At 38.9% G+C, this 23649-nt stretch overlaps 2 long non-coding RNA genes across 4 annotated transcripts in view; one reads left to right on the top strand and one right to left on the bottom strand.

Moving 5' to 3' along the window:
• The first annotated feature begins 4727 nt into the window (after nucleotides 1-4727).
• Nucleotides 4728-23649, top strand: part of LOC137045842 (uncharacterized) — a 248085-nt gene continuing 229163 nt past the window's right edge. Inside the window, exons 1-2 of the long non-coding RNA XR_010898860.1 lie at nucleotides 4728-4793; nucleotides 5554-5815. This is a non-coding gene — a long non-coding RNA (uncharacterized lncRNA). The remainder of the gene's footprint in view (nucleotides 4794-5553; nucleotides 5816-23649) is intronic.
• Nucleotides 12291-19461, bottom strand: LOC137046833 (uncharacterized). Of its 3 annotated transcripts, XR_010899088.1 has the most exons (5): nucleotides 19332-19376; nucleotides 19049-19184; nucleotides 18456-18494; nucleotides 17946-18021; nucleotides 12291-12679 (listed from the first exon to the last, which is right to left on the bottom strand). It is a non-coding gene; the product is annotated as an uncharacterized lncRNA (long non-coding RNA). The 3 variants fall into 3 exon arrangements; XR_010899089.1 differs by having other exon boundaries at nucleotides 12293-12679; nucleotides 18437-18494; nucleotides 19049-19461; XR_010899087.1 differs by having other exon boundaries at nucleotides 12337-12679; nucleotides 19049-19458.

The following is a 23649-nucleotide window of genomic DNA, read 5'->3' as shown; positions in this document are numbered from 1 at the left end:
TAAACACTAACTTAACCTACCGTGCAAAACCAGTCCGCTTACTACAATTGTCTACACAAACCGCGTAAACACACACACACACACACACACACACACACACACACACACACACACACGTGCACAACTGCACTTCCCACATGTACACCTTCAAAGACAAAAATACGACGATATAATTCAAGTATAAATATGTAAATAACACAAGCCGCTAAGCATATTATATAGTTAGTGTATAACTTGTAGCACATAGAGACGTCCTGCTCTAGTCGTTTTTGCTGCTGCTCCTGTTCAACTGCAGCCTCTGGGTCTGATTCCGGATCATAGATGTATGGCTGTATCTGATTAAAAGCCATATTTTTATTTTGAATAAAGTTTTTTTCCCGCTGTTAGGGATGACACAGCTTTACGACGCACTCGACTCAACACAATAGCAGCGGCGCGCACACGTCATTATTTAGCTCCGCTCACACGACACGCCCCCACCCGCTCGGCTTTTTTTGGAAAGACTCGGAACAGCGCATCTTTCTTATATAATTATAAAAAAAATAAAGACTTTTCGGAGATATGCAGGATGCAATGCTACTCTATAGGTACTCAAGATTGACATGACACTGACTGAAACTGAGTGTTTCACCCCCCCTTTAATGACACCGCTTTTTGTCTTAAATGTGTCTGTGTCATAAATGTTTTATTAACTTTTTAATAGATCTAATGAAATTTAACTAAATGTTATTTCAATGAGAACCTCGTGAAAGATCGATATCAGTGGCAAATTGAAAAATATGATTGTTTTTAAAGGGGCAGTTCAACCCAAATGTGACCATTTACTCACCTTAATGTCATTCCAAACCTGAATGAATTTATTTCTGTGTAACAAAAGAAAATCATTTGAGTCAGTTTTATTGTTTTATGTTCATACAATATTCAATGGTAGCCAAAGTGGCTTGGTTGCCACCATTCTTCTTCTGTGCTTCACACAAAAGAGAAAGTCATACAGGTTTGGAAAGATATGAGGGCGAGTAAATGACAGAATTTAATAGCAGTAAATTTACTGCATCCTAGCTCCATATCAGTGCTTTATTGGCAAGGGCATTTCTGTGTGACACAATATTAAGTTCATCTGCATTTGCAGTAAATTCAATAATATCCATCATTATTTATCCCTGTCCTAGTTTTATTTATTTACTCCAATGTAAGGCCCAAACCCCAGCAGAAACACTCACGGGGAACTCATGGGCCGGATTTTAGCCCCAGTCCAGCCCTGGTTCACAGTATATACAGTATTGTTCAAAATAATAGCAGTACAATGTGACTGACCAGAATAATCAAGGTTTTTCGTATATTTTTTATTGCTACGTGGCAAACAAGTTACCAGTAGGTTCAGTAGATTCTCAGAAATCAAACAAGACCCAGCATTCATGATATGCACGCTCTTAAGGCTGTGCAATTGGGCAATTAGTTGAATTAGTTGAAAGGGGTGTGTTCAAAAAAATAGCAGTGTGGCATTCAATCACTGAGGTCATCAATTTTGTGAAGAAACAGGTGTGAATCAGGTGGCCCCTATTTAAGGATGAAGCCAACACTTGTTGAACATGCATTTGAAAGCTGAGGAAAATGGGTCGTTCAAGACATTGTTCAGAAGAACAGCGTACTTTGATTAAAAAGTTGATTAGAGAGGGGAAAACCTATAAAGAGGTGCAAAAAATGATAGGCTGTTCAGCTAAAATGATCTCCAATGCCTTAAAATGGAGAGCAAAACCAGAGAGACGTGGAAGAAAACGGAAGACAACCATCAAAATGGATAGAAGAATAACCAGAATGGCAAAGGCTCAGCCAATGATCACCTCCAGGATGATCAAAGACAGTCTGGAGTTACCTGTAAGTACTGTGACAGTTAGAAGACGTCTGTGTGAAGCTAATCTATTTTCAAGAATCCCCCGCAAAATCCCTCTGTTAAAAAAAAGGCATGTGCAGAAGAGGTTACAATTTGCCAAAGAACACATCAACTGGCCTAAAGAGAAATGGAGGAACATTTTGTGGACTGATGAGAGTAAAATTGTTCTTTTTGGGTCCAAGGGCCACAGGCAGTTTGTGAGACGACCCCCAAACTCTGAATTCAAGCCACAGTACACAGTGAAGACAGTGAAGCATGGAGGTGCAAGCATCATGATATGGGCATGTTTCTCCTACTATGGTGTTGGGCCTATTTATCGCATACCAGGGATCATGGATCAGTTTGCATATGTTAAAATACTTGAAGAGGTCATGTTGCCCTATGCTGAAGAGGACATGCCCTTGAAACGGTTGTTTCAACAAGACAATGACCCAAAACACACTAGTAAACGGGCAAAGTCTTGGTTCCAAACCAACAAAATTAATGTTATGGAGTGGCCAGCCCAATCTCCAGACCTTAATCCAATTGAGAACTTGTGGGGTGATATCAAAAATGCTGTTTCTGAAGCAAAACCAAGAAATGTGAATGAATTGTGGAATGTTGTTAAAGAATCATGGAGTGGAATAACAGCTGAGAGGTGCCACAAGTTGGTTGACTCCATGCCACACAGATGTCAAGCAGTTTTAAAAAACTGTGGTCATACAACTAAATATTAGTTTAGTGATTCACAGGATTGCTAAATCCCAGAAAAAAAAATGTTTGTACAAAATAGTTTTGAGTTTGTACAGTCAAAGGTAGACACTGCTATTTTTTTGAACACACCCCTTTCAACTAATTGCCCAATTGCACAGCCTTAAGAGCGTGCATATCATGAATGCTGGGTCTCATTTGTTTTCTGAGAATCTACTGAACCTACTGGTAACTTGTTTGCCACGTAGCAATAAAAAATATACTAAAAATATGGAATGAATTTTGTGCCATAATTAAACAAACAAATCCAGCATTTTGCAAACAAACACGATCTGCTTTGCAAAGGAAAACACGACTTGCAAACAAACAGAGAGATGTGCAAATGCAGTTCGTGCTGATTTTCTCACAAATGCAGTTCAGGCAGATTTTCTCACAAATGCAGTTTGTGCTGATTTTCTCACAAATGGGTTCGGTTCTAATCCGCTCTTATGTAGTTTTTTTTTTCTTCTTCATTAAACTCAATGTTCAATGATTGTATATTAAGAGCAGGGACACAGGGAATAGAGTCTCTCTCCGCAACGGCATTAAGCAATAGATTGGCGTGTGTAAAGGCTATATGCACAAGCCAAAACAGAACGCAAACCCCGCCTACTTTGATTTGATTGGCCATCTCAATCATGTTGACATTGACAAGCAGTTAGGCAAAACAAACTAAAATGTTACTTTTAAACCTTTAAAATTTGGCCCTTTCTAATTATTGGGGGGGACTTTTCCCCTTCAATGTCTATGGTGGTTACGACCCTGCAGTGCAATACACCCACAATACTTTGAACGAATCCAAAAATAGTTAAAATGGTATAGTTTTAACAGTGTTTATTAAAGTGCTAAATTTGATATTGCATCAGAGGTGAACTATAGTTGGCTGGGCTTGGTCCTTCTCCCCCATACACAGGGAAATGGTGACAGTAGAAAAACAAATATTCATCATTCTGCTTATAATACTCTGCCTACTCTGCTTAAAATATATTTTATTTTATCAGGATTTACCATATTTAATGTGACAATAACCTATACAAAACTAAATCTGTCTAAACTTGAATCCACAATACATAGCCTATTGTTGGATTTTTGTATTGCAATATATTGTGACACGATACATTATTTTGAATGTTCTCATTTAAATTGTATCATCAAATGTACAGATTACATAAAAGTAAATACTTTTTTATTTTAATGAGAAAAAGCCCTAGCTAAAATGTTTTCAGCCATATGTCACTACCGATTTTGCACTTGTTGGTCACAATAATCTCTTTATATTTTTTTGTTTTGTTTTTATGAAATAGGGTTGACAAAGTGAAAATCACAAAAAGATTAATATTAGTTACAGTAAGATAGAAATACTGCATCCGGTTCCTCACTCATTTTCGTCTGAAAACGTGTTTGAAAATCGTAAATTGACCCAAAGCGCCATCTGCTGTTCTGGTAGAGGAAGTTACTCAACTGCATTTGTGAGAAAATTAAGCTGAGAGATAGTAACAAACATGTATGCATTTATGTGGACTGGATTTGGTATTTGTTCAAAGGTTACATGCAATTTGTAGGATGGTTCGAATTTATTTGGGAAATATATGCATGCATGCGCACTCATTTATTTGCAAAACACAACACATATATTTGTTACTCCTCTACGTTTTCGCTCAAACTGTTCTTTGTATTTGCACATCGCTTTCTGTTTGTTTGCGAGTTGAGTTGGATTTGTTTGTTTAATTATGGCACAAAAATCACTCTATATTAAAACCTTGATTATTCTGGTTAGTCACATTGTACTGCTATTATTTTGAACAATACTGTAATAGCAGGATTATTAGAAAGATAGATTATGAACAAAAGCAGAGGAGAAATACAGGAGTGTGTTGTGTAAATAGTTTCAGTTTAAGGTTGAGAAGTGCAGCATTGAAGGGGATGATGGCCAAGGGAAAAACGGAGATACTCATGACAATGTGAGATTCTGTCGAGGCAAGAGAAGAAGAACAGGTTCTGCACTGTAAGCAGTGGATGAACAGCTCAGAATGTGACACAGAGGTAAAAAGTGGGCTTGTCTGATGCGGTCACATAGTAGTGACTGAAAATGTTTTGTATATATATAAAAGCTCCTCTTTCTGTCTGATCTCTCAGAGCTGCGCTGGATGTTTCCTCTTTTCTGCTCATCAAGGTAATTAAAACTTTACCTTTAACTGTTCACATTTTTTTTTTAAACTGATATTTCTGTCTCTATTATAGTGAAACTGAAATGTAAACCCGTTTTGCACAACAGTCATGAACTCATTTTAAACTTTAGCCACCGTATTCTTTTAAACAGATTATACACAGGCAGGATTTATGATAAATGAACACATGAGAGAACATATGAGCATCACAGACTAGAATAACTCAACACATGACGAGAGAGAAAGAGAAGAACAGCATTAATATCTGCAAACTGAGAGTATTAATAATGATTCAGATTAAACTCAGTGTTTCATCTTCTCGTGTCTGAATGTGTGAAATCAAATCTAAACTCATCGATCTCTCTCGATAGGAAAATCATGATTTACAGTTATGATCATATGTTTGCATATATAGTTATTATTTTGCTGTGTGGACTAAACTCAGGCCAGGGCTGTAAATGTAAGTCCACAGCGGTGTCCATCTGATGCTTTCATTCAGTGACTCTGATTTATGAATCAATTAATGCTTATGAACACATGATATGAATTATAATCTGATGTCTGTGCTCTTCACTCCCAGTGCACATTATGATTTCATAAATACAGTTTTTCTGAACGCATCTGATCTGAATCTGTCTTCTACAGTAATCATGTAATCAGATTTGACTGTATATAGCAGAAATAATGCACACTAGAATGAGTGTAAGAACTCTGATCTGATGTTATATCACTTTAACTAAACTCTGTGTGTGTGTGATTGAACAGATTCAAATGGAGTGTGTAGAGAAAACCACACACACAGAAAACTGCCTCAGAAATTACAGAGCAGCAAAAAACAAGAAGACAGAGAGAAGAATGGACACACACACCAGAGGATCAGAAGAGGAAAGAGGAGAGAGAAGAATGGACACACACACCAGAGGATCAGAAGAGGAAAGAGGAGAGAGAAGAATGGACACACACACCAGAGGATCAGAAGACAGAAGAAGAGAGAGATGTGACAGTATGGGGAAACTAAGGCCAACCAGTGAGTGTTTGATCATTAGTTCAATCCTTCATCATTTTAGTCTCTCTAGATTTCCTGTTCAGATTCATCAGATTGACTTCAGACTTTCTGCTCTATAGACTATTGAAGCTCTTCACAGATGTGTGATCAAGAACATAATCCCATTAATTCACTATATTTCTGATTTCTAGTGTCGTGTGATCCAGACGAGCCTGTGAAGCTTCATTCTGATGACAAAACTGAGGTGTCAAAATCATCTTCATCTTCATCTGGTCTGTTCACTCCTGTCTTCTGGAAGCATCTCCAGACTCATCTGAACACACACCCACACACACACACACACACACACACACACACACACACACACACACACACTTATGAATCAGTGTAATGTCTCCTGATGCTGCTCTGATGTGAATAGTTTGACGTTTGCTGCACTTTATTCCTCTAGTTATTTACTACAGCGGCTGATGAATCATCTGAAGTCTCGCGGTCGAAATCTCTTTATATATTCTGCTTACCTCCATACCATTATTATATATTAATATTAGTATAGTTAATTACTTTAAATGCATTTATTACTCTTTCATCTGTTCTAAATTTATGCAACAGCCATCAGAGGACAATAATGGTTCCGTATATTTCATGCATCGACATTTATATTCATGCAGAACTTATTTGTACATTTGTATCTGTTCTCAAAGCACATATTGTGGTGATGCTGGAGTTTATAACAGCATCTCAAAGACATTTGCCCCTTACAAAGAACAAGTGTTATGGTCTTACTTGGACAACGTTAATACACAGAGCACATAAATCATACAGGACTATAGTATATATCAACTTAATATACCATGGTACTGCGTGATGGCCGGACCATCACAGTACTCTCACACACACACACACACACACACACACACACACACACACACACACACACACACACACACACACACACACACACACACACACACACACACACACACACACACACACCTGGACAGATGGCAGGTCCATCCCAGGACACACACACACACACACACGCTAGTGAACCACACGCAAATGTTTTATTGTGCAATGACAGGCCATTGAATTATTGTAAAAATATATGAAACATGTATAACGTATATGCTCAGTTCTGCCTAAAGTGTGTGTGCTCATGTTGTATTGCTGTAATAGTGTTTGTCTGTTCTGGATCTCTATGATATTATACTGTAATCTGTCCACACACCAACAGTAAAAGCCTGTGATATGAATCCTGTCCAGACTCTTCCATCAATATCACACATTATGCATTTTCAACCACTGTCATCACAGCCGTAGTTCACTATTATTATTAATTTTAATATCTGGCTTGAAGGATGACGCCAGGACGTGTTCAGCTTCAGTGTAAAGATGGTATTGGTCACGTATTGAGCGAAACTCTGCTGTGAGTCGGCGGTAAATCACTTTCTCCTGATCTGTGCTGATGAAGGGCTTTCATCAGATTGCCTCTGTCCTAATGTGCATATCCACCCTAAATAGTGTGTGAGATTCAGGGTTGCCAGATGCCAGCAGGGTTTTCCAGCCCAAAACTTTGAAAAAACCGCCCAATTTTTGGGGGGGCTTATTTCTCATTTAAATACATTGAAATCATTAATAAGCTTTAAAATGACTGGTGTATCGATTAGCCTATCCGATTTCAGAAACAACATTCAGTGAAATGAATGCAACGGTCCGTGTACTTTTGCGTCCATTCCTTTTTCGTTTTTTAACTATGGAAAAAAAAAAAAATCATTAAATGGAATGATTGTTGAATTTTTAAATACTATGTTGAATAACAAAATTTATATCAAAACGTAGGCTTACACAAATTCCGTGTGCACAAAATAAAAACTTATTTTTGCATTTTTATAAACTAAAAACGAACAGATTTATATAAATGTACTTTTACAAATGTTCTTTTGTAAAATTATTTCCAGATAAAAATATGATCAGTCAAATAAAACACAATAAACTTACAAATAATGATTAGGCCTACAAATTAAAAAAATATTGGAAATGTCGTCCAATTATCTAATACTAATATTTGATGACATTACATTTGGAAAACAAAATACAGCCATTTCTGCTTTTTTTTTCTTTTAAACAAAAACTCAAGCTGCACCCTTTTTTAAATTACATATTTCATTCCGAAATAGAAAAATAAATGAACAAAAAAGTACAGAGACTTTCTATGCCTCTGTCCGTAGTCATTCATTCCAGAAGAAAAGGCACTGCTTATGGGCACTTAAAAAAAAGAAGAAGTTATAAATAATTTATATTATTTTTAATATTACTTAAGAATTTTTTTAAATATTATTAAATATTATTTAAGACAATTACCTTGTAGCCTATCTGCTAATTCTAGCTATTAATCAGTGAAAAAAAAAAAAAAAAAAGAAACTGCTTTTCCATATTTTATGTCTGTTTTAAAGCTCCACTGTGTGATATTTTCCCCCATCTAGCGGTGTAAAGGTTTATGACCATCCAGTGAATAATAGTTTCTGTTCCTCTCAATTTCGATTTCGTTTCAACTCCTACGGTGGCCGATTTAGCGGCTTCCAGTTCGACCTCTTCGGTGAATGTTGCTTCAAGTGATGAGGTTACTTTTGAAAACTATTATAATTTGCAGTTATTTAATTTGCCAAATGATCTATGATCAAATTAATCTATGTAAAATGAATAATAGTTTTACATTTTCGTTATTTTTAACCAGTTCATTGCTAACATCAGCTATCAGGTTCCCAGACGAATGCATCTTAGTAAAGTAACTTTTATCAGTGCTATCGTTATTCTGTATATTGTACGACACCACTAGCGTAAGGCAAACAAATTATAATGCAATTAAAATATTAATCTCACGTTATCCGTCATAGAACACGGATTTATGTTATAAGGTAAACAATACTTTTTCATCATTGACGCGAGGAAAACTATCCTAGACGTCGTTCGAGTGTTATCCACAGCACACCATGATATAATTAGCCAAGCAACAATAAAACTTCCAATATACACGAATAGGCTGAATTAATATTACCTGTCGAGAAGAAAGCAGGAAACGTCGGCGTTCTTTTTAAAATCGTTGCTCCTCATGAGCTCTTTCCATCTTGGAAAGGCCACTCCAATATTTGTCTTGTTGATTTGCCCGTCGCGTTGCCGTCTTAATTCTCTTTTCCGCTTCCTTGGCGACTCTGATACATATCCCGCAATGTTACTAGGTCCCCGACCCGGGTCGAATTTGGTAATCAATCCCGGGACGTGGTTGCTTTCACACAGAAGGCGACCCGGCAATGCTCCGGGAATATTGCGGGTCCGACGTGCCGTGTGAAAGGGGCTTAAGAGTGATCCTCCATCATCATATAGCAGCCTCAAGCAATCCTCCTCTTCACATTCGACACGGTGCCATCGAGTGTAAAAACGCGAAAGGCGAAGCTTGAATTTACGGGTATGTCCCTCTTTGGCTACTGTACTTTCAAGATGGAGGAGCAACATGGCGACCGCCATTCGAACCCCTCAACACTTATGTATTTTCAATGGCATATTATAAACTTACGAGAATACATTATTACTTGAAAGAAGTAAATATACATTAATGAGCACATATTTTTGAAAGAACTAAGTGTTTTTAGCTAAGAATAAACTAATAAAGTTACACAGTGTAGCTTTAAAAATGGAAACCGGAATGGACGCAAAAGCATCCTCAGTCTGACTATTAAACTATAAGCTTATGTCACGGAAAACAATGTGATCAACTTTTAGGCGATCAATGAGTGTTTATTTGTTTACAGAGCTGTAGTGTGTGTGTGTGTGTGTGTGTGTGTGTGTGTGTGTTTGTGACTACTGCCTGTTGAACAGAGGGTCGCAGGAAGAAGGATCTGAAGTGCCGGTGCCGCACTGATCCAAAACCAGCCCAGTTTTTATCCACCAAACCCATTTTTGCTCGCAAAATAGATTGTGAAACATCCCAATATGGCAACCCTGGTGAGATTAGTAACGGTCACCCCTCATTAACGTGTGCGGCGCATTACGGCTGCGGCTACCGGAGCTGATCGCGCCCATTCTAATCAATGCTTGTGTTTACACCGGCCGCGACGCGGCGTGTTTCAGAAGCTAAATATAGGTGCCAGTCTATTTTTGACGGACGCGCTTTCAAGTCGCACCGGAAATACAAAATAAAAGTTAAAAAAAATCCCTGTCAATTTCAAAATAAACACCCTGTGCAGACTCCCAAACGTATTGCATCTATATTGGCAATATATCCTTGGTAGGAGACGAGAAATGGACGTCGGACAGGCAAATCACGTGGTCTCACGCATCCAGTCGCTCTGCTTCTGATACGCTCCCGGTGTGAGTTAGCACCGCGTGGAGGACGGAATAAAACCATGTTGCAGCCGGAAAGCGCAAGCGGGTAATCTAGCGCTCGGAAAGCGTTTCACCCCTAGGGGCGGCCATTGCTAACCAAGCCATCACCTGCTGTTAGCATCCCATTGACTCCCATTCATTTTTGAGTCACTTTGACAGTGAATAACTTTACATCTGAGGCGTTTAAAGACTCCATTTGTCCATTGTTTATTTCTAAAGAAACACGACAATGCATAAAAGGCTCCATTACCTTGTATCTTACACTATCGCCCTGTAGAAGCTGTTTTTGTAAAAATAGGCTAACGATTGCGTCATAACCAACGCGACTCTGTCGCACAGTTGAGAAATTACCGTATAGACCTGAGGAGACGCTCGCAGGCAATCTTTACTGTCTATGAGGCAGTCGGGGGGACGTGGAGACATAAAGTCTGATAAAGTCAAGGGGGAAGAATGGGGAGAAGCCCATAGTGAGCCAAAAGCAACGGGAGAAAATATTTAAACAACGGGATTCAGATTTCACTTTCCACATCTACTAGAAGACCTACAGCTGTCAGACAGGAGGCTCACGTCACATCTACGTCCTCAAGCTCAGTCTGAGCCGGCGCAGTTCGCTCCGCCATCAGGAAGTGAGCGCTCCTTTACTGACATCACTTAACGCCGTAGAAGGCAATGGGATCGCTCCGCCATCAGGAAGTGAGAGCCCCTATACAGACATCACTTAACGCCGTAGAAGGCAATGGGATAGCTCTGTCCATTTCTTTTACTGTCTATGGTAATGCGCCACACACGTGTTCAGTGTAAATGAGGGTAGTCTTATTTACAGTAGATAGAGTGGAGTGTGTGCACATTGGGTCACATGACTGCTTTCTGAGAGTTCCAGACATATTTCCCAGTAGGGTTAACCACCTTCAATAAATAAGGGACGCCTGCCGCAGCGGTGGCCAAACACCTCGGGGCCACGATGACCACAGTCCCGATGGTGTGCCAGTGCAGTGGTGGTATATCATAACTTAAAACATGTTTTCATAATTTGTATATATATATTAAGATTGATACCAATGGACATTATAATAGGATATCTGCTATTGAAATCAGTGTGAACAGATGCACTCAGTATAATACACAGCTATGACAATGAAAAACAGACTCAGCTGCTGTAACCTACACTGTAAAAAAAATACCTGTAAAAAAACGGAAATATTCCGGCAGCTGGGGCGCCAGAAAAAAACTGTAAAATAACAGAAAATAACCAACACGTAAAAAAACGGAAATATTCCGGCAGCTGGGGCGCCAGAAAAAAACTGTAAAATAACAGAAAATAACCAACACGTAAAAAAACAGAAATATTCCGGCAGCTGGGCGCCAGAAAAAAACTGTAAAATAACAGAAAATAACCAACACGTAAAAAAACGGAAATATTCCGGCAGCTGGGGCGCCAGAAAAAAACTGTAAAATAACAGAAAATAACCAACCCGTAAAAAAACGGAAATATTCCGGCAGCTGGGGCGCCAGAAAAAAACTGTAAAATAACAGAAAATAACCAACCCGTAAAAAAACGGAAATATTCCGGCAGCTGGGGCGCCAGAAAAAAACTGTAAAATAACAGAAAATAACCAACCCGTAAAAAAACGGAAATATTCCGGCAGCTGGGGCGCCAGAAAAAAACTGTAAAATAACAGAAAATAACCAACACGTAAAAAAACGGAAATATTCCGGCAGCTGGGGCGCCAGAAAAAAACTGTAAAATAACCAACACGTAAAATTACAGTAATTTTCCATAGTTCAAAATACAGGTTTTATCTGTCATTTATATGAGTTTCTATATTTAAACAAGAAAATTATGTAAAAAAATAAGGATTACAAATTGTGGAAAATTATGTAAAAACCATGAAATTACCAATTAGATTGGACATTACTACAACTCAAATAACCACCCTAGAGTGCAAAAGATTGTTTTTGTAGTTTTTATTTAAAAAATTGAACTTTAAGGTTGTTTTAAAATAGTAATGTGATCACAATATAGTTTGTTCATAATGACCACATTATATATACAAAGTTATATCATAACTGCAAAAATATAAAAAAAACAAAGCAGCATACCAATAATAAAATTAGTTCATGATTTCAACACTTTAACAATATAACAATTAGTTCATAACTACAACAATACAATTTTTTTAATAATAACTGCAACAATGTAAGATATTGTACAATAGCAATTTGTTATACACATATATGACGAAAAAGTGGATTTGTCTCATCAACAGATGAGTCATGAAAATAAAATAATTAAATCACGAAAAAGTCTGTAACACTCAAGAATTTCTCTATGGTAATAAAGAGAGATTTGACACGCTTACGAAAGTTTTTACTCCATCCATCCATAATCCACAATTCTGCTCATCAACGAAAGAACCTTTAGACTGACTGCCAGTTCCTTTCTTGACGTGTTCTTCTATCTCGACTTTTGATCCCGTCTCAGGGTTTATCTTGAAAAGGCATCTGTGAGAGAGAAAAGAAACCTCAGTAATAAATCATTGAGTGTATGTGAGGATGCGCGAGTCTAAGTGAGGATGCGCATGTGAGTGTATGTGAGGATGCGTGTGAGTGTAAGTGAGGATGCGCGAGTGTGAGGATGCGCGTGAGTGTGAGGATGCGCGTGTATAAGTGAGGATGCGTATGAGTGTAAGTGAGGATGCACGAGTCTAAGTGAGGATGCGCGTGTGAGTGTATGTGAGGATGCGCGTGAGTCTAAAGGGGGTCGCACACCGGACGCGGAGCTCGGCGGCGCGCCGCGCAGCGTCTCAGGTATCGCACACCAGACGCGCACATTTTAAAAGGCTACGTTTATTATACATTTCCCCAAAATATGTTTAGACTTTATTCAAGCTGTTGAACTCAGAATGTAAAACAAATTTGTCTTGTAGCAAAGGTTGAAATCAGTATACCTTAACGATAATATACTTTTAATATAAAGCCTTGAAATGGCGCTCTGTGGCGCGGCAGGATTTAGAAGGCCGAATGACGCCACCGGTGTGCGTACACTCATTGAAAACAATGTGTTCGAATTTTAAAGACAAGGCGCGCCGCCGAGCTCCGCGTCCGGTGTGCGACCCCCTTAATGCTGCGTTCACACTAGGGATGTCAACGATTAATCGATGATCGATTAATTGTCGATAAGACATTTGATCGATAAGACTTATCGATCATCGATTAAGCAGGGTCATGCGCGTGCGTGAGGAAACGGGAGGAAAAATGATGCGAGCGCGCCCGAGTTCTATTTGGAACCATTTTACAGCTGGAGTTACACCTTCATCATGACTGCAAGCTTGCATGTGCATTCGCAGCCTTTTGTTTTGCGCAAATGTAAGTTGTAATATTGTGTTTATTTTGTTCAGGCCTATTTTTAGCTGATTTATCTCATAAGGATGCATTTGGTTAATAATTACGTTAGAGGTGAGCGGTAGTAAAAGCGTGGCGGTGATCAGCTTCAGCGTGCAGCTCCAACAGCACTAATAATGACTGATTGGGACTGTCATATTACACAACATTAATGAGAACACTATTGTAATAAAACATTGTGATTGTTAAGTATTTGGGTTTATTTGCCGTGTGTTTCATTACGTTGATCCAGGAAGAGCGCATGCACAACATGAGTCACGCATTCTGACTAACGCATGTAACTTAGTTCAAGTTCACTTGTGCATTCGCATCAGATTGTGCTGAAGTAATTTGTAATATTACATTTATTTTGTAACGTTATATATGTGATCAATCATATAGGATGCGTTTCTTTCAGCGAAATAAAACGCACTAACAAATGGCTTCAGTCAGTGATGGCTGGTTTTCATTCAGTGCTTCGGCTTTAGCGCATACAGAGCAATGCATAATAACGATGATTGGGACAGTCATATTATATAACAAATGAGAACACTATTTTAATAAATGGTTGTAAAGTCATCGGGTTTAGGTGCCGTGTTCAGAGCGTTGTTCCTAGAGCGCGTGAACGCCACGCGTCTCCCATTCTGCATATGAATATCAGCAACTCAATTCAAGTTCACTTGTCCATTCGCATCATTTTGTGAAGATATATAATTTGTAACATTTTGTTAACTTTATATAAATCTGATTAATCTCATATAGGAAGCTTTTTGTTGAGTTAACGTGCTAGCAAAGTTTCAGTGTAGCTTACCAGTGTTGATTCAGCGCATCGGCTTCAGCTCGCGCAGTTCAAACAGCAACGCACGACTAATAATAACTTTGATTGGGACTGTCACATTACATAACATTAATGAAAACAATATTTTAATAAATCGTTTTGAATTAACTGGGTTTAGGTGACGTTTCAGCACGTTGCTCTTGCAAGTGCGTCCACAAATTCTGAATAACAGATCTGAGGCGGCGTTCGTGTTGTATTACATGTTATATTCGGTTATTAAATAAGTAATTAAATTAAATTATAAATAACATCGACTAATTTTACAATCCCATAGCCCTTTGTTTAGATAAAAAAAAATCCTTCTCATTCATTTGGTGAAGAACATGGCGTTTTGAGCAGCATTGCACATAGGCTTACTGTCATGCTGTAGACGCATATTTCAGTATTATGGTTAACGATTAATCGATTAATTGATCGTTAATTTAAACAACGATCGATCATGGGAATTTGTGAAAATTGACATCCCTAGTTCACACCGCACGCGAATGACGCAATTCGCACGAGTGATTTCCATGTTAAGTCAATGCAGCAACGCGAATAGGCATTCTGCGGCGCAAAAGACGCGGCAATGATCACGCGAATTGAGCGTTTTGAACGCGTGATTCGCGCGAATCGCTCAAGTTGAAAAATCTGAACTTTGGTGGATATTCGCGCCGCGTTAACCAATGAGGAGCCTGCTTACTGCTGTCACTTGGTGAAGTGACGGATGGGAAACCCATTGGGGAAACCCTGAGGCCAGAGTAATTTAAAAATACTGCTGTATTGTGTCACAAAATGTAGTTTTAATAGTTGTTCAGGTGAGAATGTAGTTGTTTAAAGCTCAAATATGTGATTTATTTATTAAGAGAGCTTTTTTGATCTGGAAAATTTGATCTGGTGTTTTCGGAGGTGTGAGACCCAGGCGATCACCGGAGCTCAGCGCTCATCAACCTCGGTGAGAGCAGCCTTAACTCGGCTAGTCCTTCTGCCGACTGCCGCTGCCTGGCAGAACCCCCTCCCATGACGCAAATTCACGTCTGTTGTGTAGTGAATGTCACACGCGAATGAAGCGAATTTCACGCGCGAATGGATTCAAATTGTTCACGCGTCCATCTTCGCGCGAATACCGCAATATATTTGCATCATTCGCGTGCGGTGTGAACGCAGCATAAGTGAAGATGCGCGTGAGTCTAAGTGAGGATGCGCGTGAGTGTAAGTGAGGATGCGCGTGAGTGTAAGTGAGGATGCGTATGAGTGTAAGTGAGGATGCGCGTGAGTGTAAGTGAGGATGCGTATGAGTGTAAGTGAGGATGCGCGTGAGCGTAAGTGAGGATGTGCGTGAGTAAGTGAGGATGCGCGTGAGTGTAAGTGAGGATGCGCGCGTGAGTAAGTGAGGATGCGTTTGAGTGTAAGTGAGGATGCGCGTGAGTGTAAGTGAGGATGCGCGTGAGTGTAAGTAAGGATGCGTATGAGTGTAAGTGAGGATGTGCGTAAGTGTAAGTGAGGATGCGCGTGAGTTTAAGTGAGGATGCGCGTGAGTGTAAGTGAGGATGCGCGCGTGAGTAAGTGAGGATGCGTTTGAGTGTAAGTGAGGATGCGCGTGAGTGTAAGTGAGGATGCGCGTGAGTGTAAGTAAGGATGCGTATGAGTGTAAGTGAGGATGTGCGTAAGTGTAAGTGAGGATGCGCGAGTCTAAGTGAGGATGCGCGTGTGAGTGTAAGTGAGGATGCGTGTGAGTGTAAGTGAGGATGCGCGTGAGTAAGTGAGGATGCGCATGAGTGTAAGTGAGGATGCGTGTGAGTGTAAGTGAGGATGCGCGTGAGTAAGTGAGGATGCGCATGAGTGTAAGTGAGGATGCGCATGTGAGTGTAAGTGAGGATGCGCGTGTGAGTGTAAGTGAGGATGCGCATGAGTGTAAGTGAGGATGCGTGTGAGAGTAAGTGAGGATGCGTATGAGAGTAAGTGAGGATGCGCGTGTGAGTGTATGTGAGGATGCGTATGAGAGTAAGTGAGGATGCGCGTGTGAGTGTATGTGAGGATGCGTATGAGAGTGAGGATGCGCGTGTGAGTGTATGTGAGGATGCACGTGAGTGTAAGTGAGGATCCGCGCGTCAGTGTAAGTGAGGATGCATGTGAGTCTAAGTGAGGATGTGCGAGTCTAAGTGAGGATGCGCGTGAGAGTGTATGCGAGGATGCAAGAGTCTAAGTGTGGATGCGCGCTTGAGTCTAAGTGAGGACGTGCGAGTCTAAGTGAGGATGTGCGAGTCTAAGTGAGGATGCGTGTGAGAGTGTATGCGAGGATGCAAGAGTCTAAGTGTGGATGCGCGCGTGAGTCTAAGTGAGGATGCGCGCGTGAGTGTATGTGAGGATGCGCGCGTGAGTGTATGTGAGGATGCGCGCGTGAGTGTATGTGAGGATGCGCGTGAGTGTATGTGAGGATGCGCGTGAGTGTATGTGAGGATGCGCGCGTGAGTGTATGTGAGGATGCGGGTGAGTGTATGTGAGGATGCGCGTGAGTGTATGTGAGGATGCGCGTGAGTTTAAGTGAGGATGCGCGTGAGTGTAAGTGAGGATGCGCGCGTGAGTGTATGTGAGGATGCGCGAGAGTGTATGTGAGGATGCGCGTGAGTTTAAGTGAGGATGCGCGTGAGTGTAAGTGAGGATGCGCGTGAGTGTGTATGTGAGGATGCGCGTGAGTGTGTATGTGAGGATGCGCGTGAGTGTGTATGTGAGGATGCGCGTGAGTGTGTATGTGAGGATGCGCGTGACTGTGTATGTGAGGATGCGCGTGAGTGTGTATGTGAGGATGCGCGTGAGTGTGTATGTGAGGATGCGCGTGAGTGTGTATGTGAGGATGCGCGTTTGAGTGTGTATGTGAGGATGCGCGTGAGAGTGTATGTGAGGATGCGCGTGAGTGTGTATGTGAGGATGCGCGCGTGAGTGTGTATGTGAGGATGCGCGTGAGTGTGTATGTGAGGATGCGCGTGTGAGTGTAAGTGAGGATGCGCGTGTGAGTGTGTATGTGAGGATGCGCGTTTGAGTGTGTATGTGAGGATGCGCGTGTGAGTGTGTATGTGAGGATGCGCGTGTGAGTGTGTATGTGAGGATGCGCGTGTGAGTGTGTATGTGAGGATGCGCGTGTGAGTGTGTATGTGAGGATGCGCGTGTGAGTGTGTATGTGAGGATGCGCGTGTGAGTGTGTATGTGAGGATGCGCGTGTGAGTGTGTATGTGAGGATGCGCGTGTGAGTGTGTATGTGAGGATGCGCGTGTGAGTGTGTATGTGAGGATGCGCGTGTGAGTGTATGTGAGGATGCGCGTGAGAGTGTATGTGAGGATGCGCGTGAGAGTGTATGTGAGGATGCGCGTGAGAGTGTATGTGAGGATGCGCGTTAGAGTGTATGTGAGGATGCGAGTGAGAGTTTATGTGTGGATGCGCGTGAGAGTGTATGTGAGGATGCGCGTGAGAGTGTGTGTGAGGATGCGCGTGAGAGTGTATGTGAGGATACAATAAATGTATTATGACATCATAATTTCCCAAAAATCACTATATAGTACACCATGTACTCACCAGAAAGGGACATTCTATCAAGAATGCCACAGGCTGCATTTGAGTTGCTTGAAGGGCTATCAGACATCACTTTGACCTTAATAAAGCACATAATACAAGACTCATGTTGAGTAATATATTTTGCAAGAGTAATAGACATCCGGTAAAATCATATAAACAAAAAATTGATTTCTTAATTGATTGCTTATTTTCTTATTAAGGGTTAGTTAATACAAAAATTCAGTCATTAATTATTCCTGAACACAAAGGAAGATATTTTAAGAATATTTGTAACCAAGCAGATCCATGCAGCCATAGTATTTTTTCAGAGACTTATTGATGAAGATGACTGCCTACGCGCTGTAATTTCTGAAGCATGACATGCAACATGCATATAAGTTAGGTAATGTGGCTCATTTCTGTGTAGTGCTTGATGTTAACGTTACATAACCTTTTAGAGTTTTCACTGAAACACTACAACTATTACAAGTGTAATCTGCAAACATATTTACATGGTGCAACAACGATCACCTTTCTTCCTGATCTTGACTCTGGCAGCTCTCAACTTATCTGCAGGGAGAGACAAAAACAAGCGTGTAACGTTAAGTGTATGGGACATGTCGACGAAACAGCGAGATTTTTTCCGTTGACGGCTTTTTGTCAAATAATTTTTCCCTTAGGTGAAAAACTGCATTTTTGAGCTTAGACGACGTCTAAAACTGACTACTTGCGCTATATAGTCGGATGTATGCGTCGTCTAAGCTCAAAAAATGCCGTTTTTCACCTGAGGTAAACTTATTGCCAAACAGCCGTCGACGGGAAAAAAAAATAAAAAATCGCCCTATTTCGTCGACGGCATTTTTGAGCTTTTAGACGACGGAAAAATAGCATTTGGTAACAAAATGCAACAGAAAGCTAAAACTAAAACTATAAAGTAAGTTAAGATACAAAACTAACGTTACACGGTACCATCACCTGAAGCCTTAACATTATAAAGTTTAAACATTATAAAGAATTTAAATCATTACGTTAACGGGCTGAGCCCAAGTTTAATATAAACACAGTCAACACGATTCAAAGCGGTAAAACATTTTTTTTTTAAAATTAAAATACATGCACTTTACCTGTTTATTTGCGCCTCACATCATCCAAGATTGACGGGCCACGGCAAAGCTGAAGGTCAAGTGAATCCTGTCGCACGCGCAGTTGCCCCACTGTGTGCTTAGAAGGGAATGTATCCTTGCGCCAAGGCGGGAATTCCTTCGGTTCGAATATTTAAAATCTTTATGACTGTCATTTAAATATCATCGTACTTAAAGTAAGAAAGTGTTATTATATTATTTTATTTTACGATATTATGAAAATAAATGCGTAATAAAACACCAAACGCAGCAGACATAGGCTTACTTTTGACAAGCGGAACAAGATGTGATCAGTTGCAGTAGTGATGGAAGTCTGTTAACTTCAAAGACTGATTTACCCGATTTACCAGCTCTTTTACGCAAACACGAAATGACGTGCATACACACATTATTATATTATTAAATAATCTTATAATTATTTAAAAAGCAAATAATTAAACTAAAAGACAAATTCCATAAACCTTTTTTTTCATTTCTATAAAAGGTAGGCTACATATATACTCATCTATTAATTAATGTTATGTAAATATACATTATTTTTGAATGTATTAAAATGTGTTTTATTAATTATAAAATATTAAACAAATATTAAACTATATAATATAAAAATATTATTTCTGAAGTGTTGATACATTTGCATATGTAGGCCAATTCCAGTGTTTATGTGAAAAACTATATATATATATATATATATATATATATATATATATATATATATATATATATATATATATATATATATATATATATATTTCTATACATTAATTTCCTTTTTTCTATTTTTACAGAAAAAAATCTGTAAAATATAAATCAAACTTATGTAAAAATACAGAAATTTCCTCTTAAAAACTGAAATTTGATGTAATACCAAAATACAAGCAATTTCCATAAATGTAATAGTCAAAATATAAATTACAGCAAATATCTGTAAAACAACAGGCATTTCACTGTATGAAAAAACAGGACAATTCTGTAAAAAGACAGACTATTACTGTAAAATTACGTTTTTTTTTTACAGTATACATTAATTTCCTTTTTTCTATTTTTACAGAAAAAATCTGTAAAATATTAATCAAACTTATGTAAAAATACAGAAATTTCCTCTTAAAAAACGGAAATTTGATGTAATACCAAAATACAAGGAATTCCTGTAAATTTGATAGTCAGAATATAAATTACAGCAAATATCTGTAAAACAACAGGCATTTCACTGTATAGTGAAAAACAGGAAAATTCTGTAAAAAAAAATACAGACTATTACCGTAAAATTACGTTTTTTTTTACAGTATACATTAATTTCCTGTTTTCTATTTTTACAGAAAAAATCTGTAAAATATTAATCAAACTTATGTAAAAATACAGAAATTTCCTCTTAAAAAACGGAAATTTGATGTAATACCAAAATACAAGGAATTCCCGTAAATTTAATAGTCAAAATATAAATTACAGCAAATATCTGTAAAACAACAGGCATTTCACTGTATAATGAAAAAACAGGAAAATTCTGTAAAAAAATACAGACTATTACCGTAAAATTACGTGTTTTTTTTACAGTGTAGGGGGGAGTGGGAGAAGAAATTGCTAATTAACTCGAGTAATTTTATAGTGTTGTGAACAAAGATTTTGACTAAAATATTTGTCATTGTTTGCAGTAACACCATCAAACAAACCACACCAAAAAAATTGTAAATGATATAATATCTATCATTTCTTATTTTAATAAAACACTCAACAACATTTTTATTTTTGGTAAGTTCAGTAAATATATTTATGTATTATTCCGTTTTTATAGTCTATTGTTAATTCTATAGTATTGGATGATTAAATTATTTAAATTTGTTAAGCATAAATAGTTGTTTATTTTATTCCTAAAAGGTCCTATTTTGATTAAATATGTATATATATATATATATATATCTATCATCTCTTATTAAAGTAATGCTTGTGTCTGACTGTACAACTTAACCTTAATAAACAAATCATACCATAACATCATTAATGTAGCCTACGTACATTATTAACATTATTTCTTTAATAATAGGCAGCATATGAAATCTAACGTTATCAATCAAAATTATTTTGATAGGGTATTTGGACCTGCCTCCGCCATCGTTTCTGGATTCTGCCCATATAGAAAAGAGCCGGCGAGGCGGTGTCTCCTCTTCTGACTCTGATTGGCTGTGATTCACGGCCTGTGAACCTGAATCAAACAAACCAACGACAGCAGCGACCCACCTAGGGGCAGAATAGGAGGGACGTGTCTTCACACAATGCGGGTGGACCTATCTGAAATACGGGATCGTCCCGTATTTTCACGGTACGGGTGGCAACAGTGAGACATGAACTGGTTTCTAATGGATTTCAGAAACACATCTGACTCAACAGGTCTAAGCCCTCCACAAGTTTTAAACTCCTCTGATTTATCAGCAGATCTGTGACTGATGGACATATCGATTCACTCACTCGATGCAACTTCTTGTAATTTTGAGGAGTAAAGACTTCTCCATATGATAATAGTTTGATATTTAATCTGTAACTTCTCCTCAAACTGAAAGCCATGAGCTGAAAGGACTCGTGGGTAAAATGAACCAGCCATCCTTTACAGTTTTCCAACTGCTTACACAGAAAATCATTACTTCATTTCTGAAACCTGACACTCAAACACCAGAACACACACACCAAATCTGTGAAAACACACACTAATACTCTGATCCTCCGACTTAGTTTTCAGTTTCATAAAACACAACACACAATTCTCTATGTAACACACACATATCTAAGATGAGTATCTTGAATTCCTTTTCCAAACACAACCATTCAAATTGCTACACTAATTCATCAGTGCCTCACACACACTCACTGCTTTACTTAACACACACCAATCATGCTTTAGAATAGGCCAAAGGTCAAGTTATAGGTTTTGAACAATGGATGCAAGCAATGAGGACAGAGTAAGGGGAATTACACACACACACACACACACACACACACACACACACACACACACACACACACACACACACACACACACACACACACACACACACACACACACACACACACACACACACACACACAATGTGTATAGTCATTTTTTTTGTATATTAGAGTTTCTTCACAGTAATGTACACATTTTTTTAACAATACCAACATGCAAGTCATATTCACCTCATATTTAAGGCAAGATTTTATTTTATAGTGTTTGGATGTTTTCTTTAATAGATTGTGTAAACATCTCAGACGAGCGGCTCAAAAGCCTATTTTATAAATAATTGCACAAATATAAGCCAATGAGATATATTGTGCTGCAGTAATATCTATTATTTGACCTAATATTTGTGGGTTGTGTCAGTGATTTATGAATGTTTGGTGTGTTTAAGCTGAATCATCATCATCATCATCATCATCATCATGATGATCTGAGAAATAAAGCCAGTCCAGATTTGTGAATGTGAATTGAGACATTAGTGGCATGAGCAGATCAATATTGAGTGAGATAAGAGCTGCTGTAATACAGTGAGTGTCTCCCTCTACAGGATCACAGCACAATCACACACTCTCCATATGCTCATATTTCACACACACACGGACAGATCTACAGTTGATCAGGGAATATGATCCACATGATGTGTTTGAAGAAGATCAGAAGAGTTTCTCACAAATCAAACAGGGACAGAACGCTTCATTAGAAAGCAGAACTAAACACAAAGATGAAGTCAAATGAAGTCAAAGCGCTCACTAAATATAGAAGAGTTTGATGAAGTGTGTGTGTGTGTGTGTGTGTGTGTGTGTGTGTGTGTGTGTGTGTGTGTGTGTGTGTGTGTGTGTGTGTGTGTGTGTGTGTGTGTGTCGCTGGAGCTCATGGTCTGATGATCTGACAGAATCATGTTCATTCTCAGATTCATTCATTATTTATCATCTCACTAAACCTGGATCTCACTTTCTGGAAAACTACAAACGGGAAGAATTCATGATCTTACCAGAGACTCAGACGCATTTATGGATTCATCTGATCATGAGGAGGAGGAGGAGGAGGAGGAGGAGGAGGAGGAGGAGGAGGAGGATGAAGATGAGGAGGATGAGGAGGAGGAGGAGGATGAAGATGAGGAGGAGGAGGAGGAGGAGGAGGATGATGATGGTGATGATGATGATGATGGTTCATAATCTCCATAATCTCATATCTGAAGATTATTCATAAATCCCGGATTAGTGATGAATGCTTTACGAGAGTCTCTCATAATACATGTCACTTATTAAAAGCTGAAAGATGTAAAATACTCAAATGATTTCTGTCCAGAGTTTGTGTTAGAAATGCAGTTCAATTAAAGCCCCAGTTTGACATTGAGCTTCAGTGTGAATAATATTTGACTCCTGATCTAAATCATCTGCTGTGAGAATGAAGGAAATCACCTGATCATGATCTGAGGATGAAGATGAAGATCTTAGAAGTTTTCCACAGGACAATGTGTTTGACTTGAACAGACTCCAGACACACAGTTGAATGTGTCTCTTACACACACACACACACACACACACACCTGATTGACATCAGCAGCTCTTCATCAGTGACTTTAACAGATGAA

The sequence above is a fragment of the Pseudorasbora parva genome, chromosome 18 (assembly GCF_024679245.1).
Source record: "Pseudorasbora parva isolate DD20220531a chromosome 18, ASM2467924v1, whole genome shotgun sequence".
Lineage (NCBI taxonomy): Eukaryota > Metazoa > Chordata > Actinopteri > Cypriniformes > Gobionidae > Pseudorasbora > Pseudorasbora parva.
The sequence above is the reverse complement of the archived record's forward strand: the minus strand, read 5'-3'. Positions and strand labels throughout refer to the sequence as shown.